We start from the raw sequence: 12,405 nt of genomic DNA on the forward strand, positions 1-12,405 counted from the left end.
TGATATTTGGTGTTGTTTTACTAGGGGTTTCAAATGAAAAGTGTGTGGCCTCTGATCAAAGGATCAGAAAAGGGTGTTTGGTTTCAGAGAAGGAATTCTTCCTTTTTTTTTTTTTCTCCCCTTCATGGAAATCTCCTTTGTGAGCTCTGATAGCAGCGCTCATCAGGGGATGTCCCAGACTTTGTTGCAATTACATGAACAAAACCAGTACTAAGCTGAGATGTTCTTCCAGTCCTGCAGGATTGTTTCCTTACAAGTGTCTGAGGTCTCTTCTCTGAGGAAAAACTTCCTTCCCTCCTTTGCTCCCACCCAAAGTCATGGAAGGAATACCTTGGGCCACAGGGTGACAGCCCCGTTGCCCTGCATACCTAAGTCACTTGGAACACCATCGTTTTCTAGAGCCAAAGCATGACTTTTCTAGTGGGTTTGGGTGGGTCTTCTTTCTTCTTTCCTATCTTTACTAATGCAATATTCAACCATGTGGCAGTAGTCCGAATTGGTGGATCCCCATGGAGGTTCTGGTGCTAACTTGGTCTGGAGCCAGTTCTCCTTGCCTGGTGCTGTTTCAGCAGATCTTTGACTGGGCAGTGAGGGATTTTGTTGGGCTGCAGTTACCTGTGAGACTTGTTATTCAGGAGACTGGAGGACAGCAATGTTATCACGTTGGGGTCTGGTTTCTTCAGCGATCAAGCAATGTGGGAGTTGCTCCCTCTGCCTTTGAAGCTGGATAGAGAATCTCTTATGAAAAAATACTCTTAGCTACACACCTGGGACTCTTGTATTAACACTATAAATCATCAGAGACTTCTGCTGGGTGGATGATGTAATTTTTCTTGCTTTTTTTCCTGTTTGATGTTTATAAAAAAAATTATTTGGTACCGGAGAGAAGATGGAAATAGGAGTGCTAGTAAGAAGGCCAAGAGACTGACAGCAGGAGTGAAAAGCAGACTGTAACAACTGGTGGAACAAAACTGTGAATATTAAAGAATCTTGTTACCTTGGTAATTTAGAAACAGTGGGCTGCAGTGCAGAGAGGGGAATAAAAGGAGCTTGTAAATATGAGCAGGTCAAGCCAAATCTGAAGCAGGAGGAACTTGTCTATAAATGTGGTGTATCCCAGGAGAACATTAAAGTCTCTGTTAAGAAAACAGTTAATAAAATTCCTGGGCAGCACAGCTGCAGGACTGACATGATACATAAGGTTCCTGCCTGTAGCTGCAATGCCATCTCTGCTCCAGGAGGGCTTGTTAAACACCTTAAGTGCCTGGTGCTGCTGAGTTTGCAACCTAATGTTTGCCCACAGTGGGTTTCCCTTTTATGTTAAGGACCTTTGACTCTTCGGATGTTGCAGGTTTCAGGTTGGCTATTGGGTTTCCTTCATAGATATTTATTAGGTCTTTGCTATTTCAGGATACAGATAGAATTCTTCCTAATTTTCCTTTCTTCATTTTCCATGTTGTTTCTTTACTTCTGATCCCTTCCCAGTATCTTGCAGCAGAGGTAAACTAGTATTTTGCTTTCTAGTGAAGATCCAGTTCAGACACTCAAGGGTATGAGAACCTTAATACTATGCTGGAGCTGAAGCCTGCCATGGAAAAATCATTCATTGCAGGCCAATTGCATTCAGTAAATTAGACTGTTTTATGCTGATTCTTACCTGGCAGAGATACCACTAGCAGTGAATCCAGTCAGAAGTGTTTTTCCTTCTCTACTCTGTTTTTGCTGTTGTGTTCTGCTTCTATCAGCAATAAACTAGTCTGACTGAGCCACTCTAATAGCAGAAGTAAGAGATTCTCACTAGAATTAGGGACATTTTGTGGTAGTTTCCCTAAGAATTGTGTGATTTTTTTTTTTTTTTCCCCCCTTTTTGCCTTGATGGATGTTTTTCTGCAGGTTAAGAGTTTGAGACTGCCTCTTTCTTCCAGTTGTTAAAACCTGTTTTAGAACAAAACCCAGAGATCTTTCAACTGCAGAAGATTCTGGGCTGCCAGAATGTTCCTGTCACTGCAATGTCACAGCTACCATAAGGACAGGCAGCAGTGAGAGAGCTGCTGCTTCTCTTGTGTCTCACCCAAGCTACACATCTCAGAAACTTTCCTTGGGGTGTAGTAGGAAGAAGTGGTTTGGGTTTGGTTTTTTTTTTTTTAATGTAGTTGAAAGAGAAGGTTATTTTTACAAAAGATCCTAAAAATACACTCTGAAATATTTCTTCAACTCCACAGAACTTTCTGTGATTGAAATGTGTTTTAATCAAGTCCCCATGGAAAGATTATTTCCTCTGCTGAAGAAGATAGGAAGATCAATGTCCCACTTCCATTCTTATAGCCAAAAGACACAGAGTTGATTAAAGCTGCTTTGTACACCCTGCTAAAGCTGAAGAAAAGCAGTGTTTCCTTTTAATTTGGAGATGCCAGAGGCTCCATCATATGGGATGGACAAAGGGCAGTCTGGGAAGCTCTGATTGCAAAATCTGAGATTTACATAATTGCATTCATGTTTACTTTTGCCCTTCAAAATCCCAAGAACAAGAAGAAAAAGGTGCCCCAATGATATCTGTTAAGAGTTGCAAAACATAGTCTACAATTTAAGTTGTTAATGGGCATCCCCATTATGTTGTAATTTTTATTGATTTTTACATGGTATATCCATTTTATGCACAGCACTCACTGAATGGATGCAGTAGTCAGCAAATTTTAAAATCCTCTTATCTGACCCATTTTTATCCTCTCAAGCCAGTTGTATAACAATGAGATTTTAAATTGTCATAAATGAAAATCAAAGTAAGTGGAGAAATGGGCAGAAATAATTGGTAGAACATGCTGTTGTTGTTTTTCCCTTGCACTCTGAAAAAGCATGTGTGAGCCAAGCCCTACCAAAAAGCTTTCATGGTACTTCTGCTTCTTTACAATTGCTTCATTTTCCCAATAGCCCATATAATCTTGCATTCTATCCCACAGAATGGCCATTACCAGATGCGTCAGAGGATAATTCAGAATCTGTCAGGGAGATAATCAGCTAACACTGAGAAGCAGAAATTTTTTTAGTCCTACAGGCTGAATGTGAAATGCAGCCTGGAAAAGGAAATAACTGTTTTACCTACTAGGTAGTGGGGTCACCACTGGCTGAATGCCTTGTATTCACCACTAGGGTTTGACCCCAAGATTTACACCCATTCTTAACTTCATATCATCAAAAAAATCCCCAAAACCCCCTAAAAACTTTGGGAAATATTTGAAGAGCTGGCATTTTCCACCTCTTTTTAAATTATTTATTTCTAATTTGAAATTTGTCTGTGCAACAATTTCTTTCTCCACTGGGCAGGATAGTTTGCAGTATTTCACGTATGTCTGCATGCACACAAATGTGCAGAATAATTTTATGGATTGTTGGCTCAAAGTAAGCTTCTGCTCACTTTTGGAAGTCTTAGGTTAATAAGAAAATGTGGGTTTGGTATCTAAAATGATACTGGGGAAGCTATGAAATAGGATTTAATGCTTATGAAAAATAAAGCCTGTTAATAAAATTGACAAATTCCCATCACCTCAACTCGTGGTGGGGCAATTATCCTTTGTGACGTTTCAAACAGCCCTTGCTTTATTGCTCCCATAAGCCTCTTGACAGACCATGGGGTTTTATAGAAATAAAGCTTGCTCTGCCTTGCCTCTGTCCTTCAGTGCTCTTTAATCAAATCAATGAAGGGACTTGAGGAACTTGCAGCTCTCAGCCTTGTTTTGATTTCTTTGGTGCTGTGACTGAGGGTGCCCTGTTGCCCTCTGAGGAGCCTGCACAGCAAGTGCAGTCCAAGATTGTTGGCTCTGTGACTTCTCATGTAACTGTCATACATACTGACTTTTGATGCATATCTCTTGTAAAATTTGCAGACAGGTCCTCTGGGGATCAAAGAAACCTCAAAATAGAAGCAGAGAAGTAAATTGCTGTCAGGGCAGAGGTCAAAGCCCTTCCTCTTTCCTTCTTCCATGTATATAGGGCAAGAGCATGTTCTTTTACATTCTTTGAAAACTCAAATTCTCTCCTAGGCAGACAGTGTGGCACTATCCTTGTGGGGTTTTACCTCCAGAAGCTGTCACTGAAGACAAATCTGCAGGCTATGAAGGAGAGACAGCACAGGATCAGCCCTTTGCTGTCCTTGGGGAATGACAAATATTTTTTGCTGAGGAGGAGGCGGATGACAGAGATTGCCAGAAAGCGCTTTTTTATGGTAACTGAAGTAATGAACTCAAATGAAAGGAATAAAATAGAGGTTTAGAGTGGAAGTGCCATTTCTGTTTTAACTACAGTGTTGCTACTGCAAAGCTATAAATTAGAGCAGGGTAGTTAGGTAGGGTGAAATAAAGGAAGAAAGGCAGAGACCTTGGTGATAAGAAACTGAGAGGAGCCCAACCTCTGGTAATTGCTGTACATCCCCCACTGGCATGGTCTGCTCTCAGCTGGTAATTAGCAGGGTTGGCAGAAAGATGCAAGGAACAACTTGCACAGGAATGCATGTGCTTTCTTAGCTGGGAAACTTGGTTTTGCTGATGATTAAGTGCCTGGTTTTCCAATCTTGGACTAGAGATTTGTAGCTGATTCCTACAGCATGTTTTTCTGACAGTGATACTTAGAGAAATCCATAGGCCACTGTGCCTATCCAATAGACACTCCTCATATTTTTTACCTTCAGCTGTTCCAGGCCCATCTTTGTGACCCAGAGTTGTTGAGATCCTGGTATTATACCATTTTTCTCTGCCCAGGCAGGGAGAAGTCTGTGGAACTCATTGGCCTAATCAATCTCAGTATCATCTATTTTTTCCCCTTCTGCTTTATTTTCTTATGGGCCTTTCTAAGAGTTCATGGAAACCTGGGGGGTGCTGGATTAAGAGAATGGGGAAAACACAGAAACTTTTCTTAAAAATCAGAAAAAACTCAGAAAATATTAATGTGGGTCAATTGGTAGTTAATAATGGCTTACAGATAAAGGATGAACAATAGCCAAATCCCACAGAACACAGAAAATCTATTTCTTTTGATCGATTTAGTGTTGCAGCAGATGGAACTGCAAGACATTCAGATGCAACCTCCCTGACTTTTTGCTGCTCTGTAGTTTACCCCTGCTTTATTGATAGTGCTCACTGTAGCTGAGAGGGTACCTATAAACATTAAAAAGAAGGTGAGTTGAGGAGGTGCTAAATCCCAGGGAATAAAGGACTGAGTTCTAGCATGTAAGAAAATGCTTTATTTTCTCTAGAAACCTTTAATTTCCAAGAACTCTCCTGTATTTCAATTACTTTGGGGGTTCTAGGCCAGCCTTCCAGCTTGCCTCCATTCATTAGGCTCTCAAATGAGACTGCTATGCCAATTTACACTTGTGAGAATGTGTCCCTGTGTATAAAGTACCAGCTGTATGTTGTCCTACAACTGCCTGGTGCCTGATACTCAATGAAGGGAAGAATGGAAGTGGAACAAACAGTGATAACCAGTCATACTTGAATATGTGCAAGGCTGTGGGTAAAATTCAATGAGCTGAACTCGGTCAACTTCTGGATGTTCTGTCAGGTAGCTGAAAGCCTCATACGTATAAGGATGAATGTCTGTCAGAACTGCTTCCTTCTTGTGGCAAACCAGAAATGCTTCTATAGTTCTCATGTCACAAATGAAACATGTGCTGCTCAAGGTTAAGTTGTTCTTGTCACAGAAAGCTGGTGAGTGTCTCGTAAGTGGATGTTCCTGGAGAATTGATTGCAGGTAACTTCCTACAACCTCTTTCATTCTGAAAAAATGCTGAGTCACTTAGCAGACAGAGGTCTGAATTTTTTGAAGGAATGATGAGATGACTTCAGTGAGTTTCTGGTTAAATGTGTCATCTGCTACTGCGTGATTCAAGCAGGATGTCTCTGAAGGACTTCTAGTCACCTCATAGTAGAACACTTGCTTTCCTTGCAGGGGAAGGGTTACAGCCTTCTTCCAAATTAGGTAACCAAGCATTAGTTCTCAACACAGCTTGATCTCTACTTACTTTTCAAGTTACTAAATAGAGTGTCCCCAAAAAAGCTTCTACAGTTTAGCTTAGACTTTTTCCTACTCCTCACCCCAACCTGCTGTAGTCCTCATGCCTAGTAATTCTGTGTAATTATGGCCAGAGATTTATGAACCTGAGTCATAATAGCTATTCAGCTTTGTCCTACAACACAACAGGATAGAGCAATAAGCAGGAAACTTGTACTGAAATGGATGGGGGTTTTTGGGCAGAACTTCTGTTCTGGAATTTGAGTAGGACAGAGCTCTTTTCCCAAAGTGCATAGAGACTACAGGTATCAATGGCTTTCACTTCTCTCTGCAAATCTACTCCATGGCAACATCTTCCACTTCTTTGCTCAGCACAGGGCTCGAGACATCTCCATCTGTTGTGTCATCCTGATGCACTGGCCTGCACCAGAGAGAGATTGCTTAAAGCCCACACGCAGTTGGCAGCAGGGCCTCACTCCTGCCTTTCTGAGAGCTAATGGGATCACAGCCCGGGATCAAAAGGTTACAGTAAATCAATAGTCACAAATCTGCTCTCATAAATCTCTGTGCAGAGAAGAGCTACATCAGGGCCTCTGTGCAGGGTCTTACAGATAGATCTCATTCATAAAAGACTTTGCCTTGTTATTGGGGTGCAGATACCTGTTTTGACAGAGTATCAATGGGTTGGTGAGCAGCTTCGATCAAGCTGTTTGTGCTGAGCTTGCTGGAGATGATGTGCACCTGCCTGTCATTGCCACAACTTATCCTCCCACTAGCTCTCTTCAATTTAGTTTTTATATTAGTTCTCATACAGTAAAACTTGAGGGAGTGGGAGGGAACACCCCACCTATCACTGCAGGAATTTCTGGGAAAAGTGAGATACTTTTTTTGACTGGTCTCGTTGAAGAATTTGGATAGCCACGTGTGAATTATTTCAAGGGACAAAGATCTTAATGTGTGGATGTTTTCTGTGCAACCTCATCTTTTATGGGATGGGGGCAATTTTACAGGGACAACTGACACATGAATTAGGTTGACTCTTAGAAGTAAGCAAATATCTTGTGTTCAGGTGTTAGATGTGTCATCACATCTCATCTGGTCCTCTTAAACACTTTTAGAGTGATTTTGTACAATTCAGAGACTACTTTCAAATTTTTGGGTAAGATTCAAGCCTAATATACTCTCTGCTGCTGGAAAGCAAGGAGACAATGTTCCTCCCATGCTTGGTGTATCTGGGGTCAAAAGCTTTCCTCATTGTACTGCAATGCCAGCTTTATTTCAGTGGTGGGGTTTAGCTGGTCCAGTTCTCTGCCCTGCAGATGGGCAGGAACAGCAGGTGCACTTCCTCTCCCCTCTGTGTCAGAGGGCCTCCTGTATCCCAGGAATACTCTTTATGGAGATGTAGCTCATATCTGAGGGCAGGGATAACAAACCTGGTGTGACCAAGTACAGGTCAGTGCTGCTTGGGGCACTGCCGGAACAGCTTGCAGGAGCACACGGCAATAGATCATCCTTTCCTGTCTGCTCCATTTTTCTTGAGGAAATAAATCACTTGGCTGTAGGTGAGAAGCCATGTGGCTTTGACACATATTCACTTCCCTTTTTGTCTTAAAAGGACTGGGCTTATGAAGGGACAGGACAATGCTGTGCCCTTGATTTGCTATTGAACATGGAAGGGATTTAAAATAGGATAAAAGATACACCTAGGAAGTGTGCAAACTGCAATGCACAACTTCATGTGTTTTGAACTGCAACATACATAGGGCATGGACTTGGGTCCCTTTGCAATGCACTTACCACAGAACCTGCATGAAAAGTAAATATTTTTTTACCTATAACTTTTTGTTCAGGAGATGAAAATCCACTAAGCCACAGAAAATGGAACTTTAATTTGGTTTCTCTGGAAATCTTTGAGTGTCACCTTTGGGTTTCCAGAAGTTTATCTCCCACTGTGATTTTATTGCTTGGTTCCTGGCCTGGATTTTTCCAAGGACTTGAGCTGAGACCGTTTAGGAACCTCAGGTCCAGTAGTTGGTGAGCACTAGATGACAAAAGCCAGAGCATCTAAAAGATTTGGCACTGTAGTTGAAGCTGTACTGATAAGCTAGCAACAGAAATAGCAGAGGAAAAGAGAAAACAGATGATTATCACTGGTGTTACTGACGTTCCTGATAAATGCAGTTTTTTATAATCTGAATTACAATCTCTACAGTCTCAATGTTGGGGGTTTTTGGGTTTTCTTCCCTCCATTGAAAAGACTTTTACAATACGGTGGGAGTATCTGTTTACTGCTGATTATCTGAGCCTGAGCAGCGTCTCTTGGCCAGCCTTTCACTATTTCAGATTTGTCTTGTGCTGCCAGCATATACAACTCAGAGCTGGATTTCCTTTCTGAATCCAGCATTGCACTCACAGGTTCTGTAATACACTACAAACATCAGGTTTCTATGATTGTTTTTTTCTGATTTTGTTTTTTTCCCCCCCAAACTCTTACAGGAGTTGTGCTTTCATGCCACAATAATTCAAGTGACCCTCATCTGAACAGGGATTCAGGGATTTGTTCCCTGAATACTGCTTACAGATAGTTTTGTTTCTTGAGTTAGTGTTGCTTCTCTTTAATATTTTTGTTTTGTCAGTTTAAATCATGTCATTTACAAGTACAGAAATCCCTTGTTGTGCTCTTTTCTTTGGCATAAAATGCTATTTGAAACAGAATTCTGTATTTTATCTCCTGAGATATTAACTTTTTCCCACATGTGCTTTTAGGCACATGAAGAGTCTGCCTGCAGTTGTTCTAGGGCAGCAGGAGGTCTTGTCCTATGGAACTTACTACTCTTCCTTGATTAATCGTGAGCTCCTGGCAAATAACTAAAACAGTGAGGGGGAACTAAGGGTGAGAATTCAGGATGCTCGGCACTGCAGGGACTGGTGCTGAGTGACTTGACTCCCCAGCTAGACCAACACCCTTGATGTCAGTCTGAGCTCCCTGGAGGTGAATTGGAGCATGTCCCTGTAGTCAGGTGCAGAGCCACATTTCAGAAGGAAGGGCAATTGGCTGGGTATAAGCAATGCTTTGTTTCAATATGTAAAGATGAGTCCATGTGATTTGGCTTTTTTTTTTTTTTGGATGGACTCTTCTCTGAAAAGCTGTGTGACCTCTGTGTTGCTTTGACTGCAAAACCTGACAGATGTGGATAACAGTTCTTGTTTCAAATTTGCTTTTCTGTGTTTTATTTGTGAGCTTTTAGTATGCCTTTGCTTAGGCCATGGAGTTAAATTACTTTGCTTCTGTTTTTATCACCATGCCAGTGTGTCAATGAGTTGGAGTCTGCACTAACTTATAGGATTCCTGTTTCTGACTCCCTTCACCTTTTCAGTTGTGCTTATAATAGGTGAATAAAAAAGCAGGAAGTGTAAAACTATTAAAATTGAGCTTCCAGAACTACTGCAGGGATGGGGAGAGAAAAAGCTGCTTGTACTCAGATGCTGGAGGCAGTGCAAGTTTTATGTTGGTGTCTCTGCATATATGCAATACTTGAAACTGCTCTGTGTTTATCTTAGATCCTTCTTAGGCTATTTATGACTCTAGTATGTCTATTTCTGTCTTTGCATTTAGGAATAAATTAGGTTTTACTTTAGAGTGCTAATGGGACTAATGTGTATTTTAAGTACCGAAGAGCCAAGACATTTCACTAGGCAGACAAATATTATTTTATTAAGGAGATGGGAGTCAATAAGTAGATGAATGCCTTTGCAAGAATTCATTTAATAATGGACAGAGCTATGAAATCAATCAGCTAAAGTGCTAGTGGCAGACATCCTGGCTTAAACATTCATTCTGTGTTGGCTGACTCATGCTTGGAAGTGTTGTAGCTTCACTTGGGACAGTATTTTTTTACTCAAGAATATCAAACATTGAAATAGATTTTTTTTTTTTTTTTAATTTCTCTGTGCTTTAATTAGACTTGGGAAATAGTTGTTTTATGATTTTCTGGTGCTGGGAGTCCCTTAATACAGCCAAAAGCTGGTCCTCCCTTTGAGGTTATCCTGTAGTTGTCATAAATGTGTCCAGCTTCTTTTAATCTAGCAAACAGCTGTGGGGTTTTTATCCTTTTCATTGTTTTCCTCTGAACTCATAATCATAGCTATTTTTCTAGTTATATTCCTAAAAATTAACTCACTAATAACCACATAGCTTCTCGAGCCTGGAAACTTAACTGACACAAACTGGACCATGTGGCATAAACTCAGGAATGAAGTTTAGTTTGTATTATGAAACTGATAGCACAGTGTTACTTTCCTTTGATATTAAAGGCAAACTAAATATTAAATAAATTTTTGTCAAGGGACAAAATCAGTTTTGGAAAAGTTCAAAATTATTTTTTTGAAAGTGGTCGTGTTTTTCTATCAGAAAACAGTAGTTTTCTGATAGTCCCATGAGTTTTCTTCTAATCAGAGGATTTCTGCCTGTATATGGTCCATATATCTATATAAACACACACATTATGAACCTGTCTCTCTACAGGAATACATACATACATAAACACATGTATTTTTATGATGTTATCAAGTTCCAGCTTTCCTTAATACAGAAGATGTGCAGACCAGCTTTTTGGATTATTTTGCTCCAGATGTTTTAGCCTATGACTTTCCAAATTTCATTTTGTTGGCAATTTCTGCTCATGTTTCTAATCCCTCTAATCTGGAGTTTTCATTACCATGCTGTTTACTATCTTCCTGATCATTATTAAAAGTATTAAATAGGACTAGCAATGATGCCTCCAAACCTCAGTCATTCGTCATTTAATATTATCTTTTGTTTGCACAACTAAGCTGTCTTGTATTTGTAGGGTAGATCTCACCTCCAACATGATAAGAGTTAATTGAGAGGAAATTTATGCAACACAGTTTTGAATCTCTAAAAGCCACATCTTTTAAATCTGCTAATGGCCTCCATCTACTAATCTTGTTTTGCCAATAAAAATAGTAATGCAATCAGCTCAGTTCAAAGAATCTGCCTGTTGCAAGCTCATTCTCTTCTAGAATTTGAGAGTTGAGGTTGCTGCTGGTTCAAAGATGTCTGAACCTGTTTGCTCAAATGAAAAAAAAATGAAGCTGTGTCTCTATTCTGTAAGAACAGAATTCCAGTGGCAGAAAAATGTATTACGTGTTCTAAAGCTGCTCTACAATTATTAGCTGTGCCAGAGCATAAAATAGTGTGTTGGCAGGTCTCTGGGCTTGTCAGGAAATTTATGAGAAAAGGATAGAAATCTCCACAAGGAATACAGGAATTTAAAAGTATTCAGGTGTATCACCTTCACTTCAGGTGTAACAAGCGAAGTTTGGTCCCATGGTAGTCTTTCCAAAGCAGAAAATTAATTTCAGCAATAGTTGCAGGTGGACGAGAACAATGCAAGATGCTTGAAACCTTTTACAAAAAAGGCCATAGCGAAAATTTTACTCCTGCTTGTGAGGATTGACACTCCCTTCTCTCAGCTGCATTTGCCAAAACTGTTCTGTGGTACTGGCTGTTACTGGTTTGTGAAGATCTCACTTACAGAAGGCTAGTTTTTATTTCTGTGGCTTCTTGCTGATGGTCCAAGTAGTTATTTATTCTCTGTTCATGCAGTGAATGTCTTGTGTCCTTTGGCTCTGTCAGTAGGAGCTGAATTTCAGAACTGATTTGTGTGAACATACTGATTGGGAATTTAGCTTTTCCTGCCTGCTTGCTTGAAGACATTGCTGTGATAGAGCTGTCTGCTCCTCAGAAAAATGCTGCAGAGAAGTGTGATTTTCTTTTTTTTCACCACACCGGGCAAATTTTTGAATTCTAGATCAACTGAAAAATCGATTCTGCCTGGCTTTCACAGAAGAGCATTAGCATTGCTGGAAGGCCCCATTTCTCAGGGACTTCAGCAGCAGCACCCACCATAAGGCAGAGGATAATGTTCTTCTCTGTGGTCTTTGTTTTCTAACCAGATTATACTGAGTTAGTGGGAGGTTTTGTCTCCTTTTCCAAAACTGAATGTCTCCAGTTTTGTTGGATCAGTCAGAGACCTCAAAGCAGCCAGTCAGGACAAGCAGAATTTCTGTTTTCTTTGTTAGGGTCACTCTACTCCGGTTACTTGCTTCTCAGGCCCATCTTCTCCTAATCACAGCATCTATTACTCAGCTGGAGGTGAAATCTGGATATTCTGTAGTAGCAATGTTCCACATTGAACAGCCATGGCAGGAGTAAGACATCTGTAATTAGTTCATAAGACTGAGGAGAGCATAATGCAGATGTAACCTTCTGAAGGATTTGACCAACACAGATGCGAAAAAGTCTTACAGAGCTTTCTAAATTGAAGTTTTAGGCCTTTTCTTCTAGATTTTTTTGTATTTAAGAAAGGCTAGAGAAGA

The 12,405-nt window shown here is 40.4% G+C and overlaps 1 long non-coding RNA gene across 1 annotated transcript in view; it reads left to right on the forward strand.

Moving 5' to 3' along the window:
* Positions 1–12,405, forward strand: part of LOC108449642 — a 376,499-nt gene that overhangs the window by 22,556 nt on the left and 341,538 nt on the right. The gene's annotated exons all lie outside the window — the stretch shown is intronic.

Source organism: Corvus brachyrhynchos, unplaced genomic scaffold (assembly GCF_000691975.1).
Source record: "Corvus brachyrhynchos isolate BGI_N302 unplaced genomic scaffold, ASM69197v1 scaffold279, whole genome shotgun sequence".
In the NCBI taxonomy this organism is placed as follows: Eukaryota; Metazoa; Chordata; class Aves; order Passeriformes; family Corvidae; genus Corvus; species Corvus brachyrhynchos.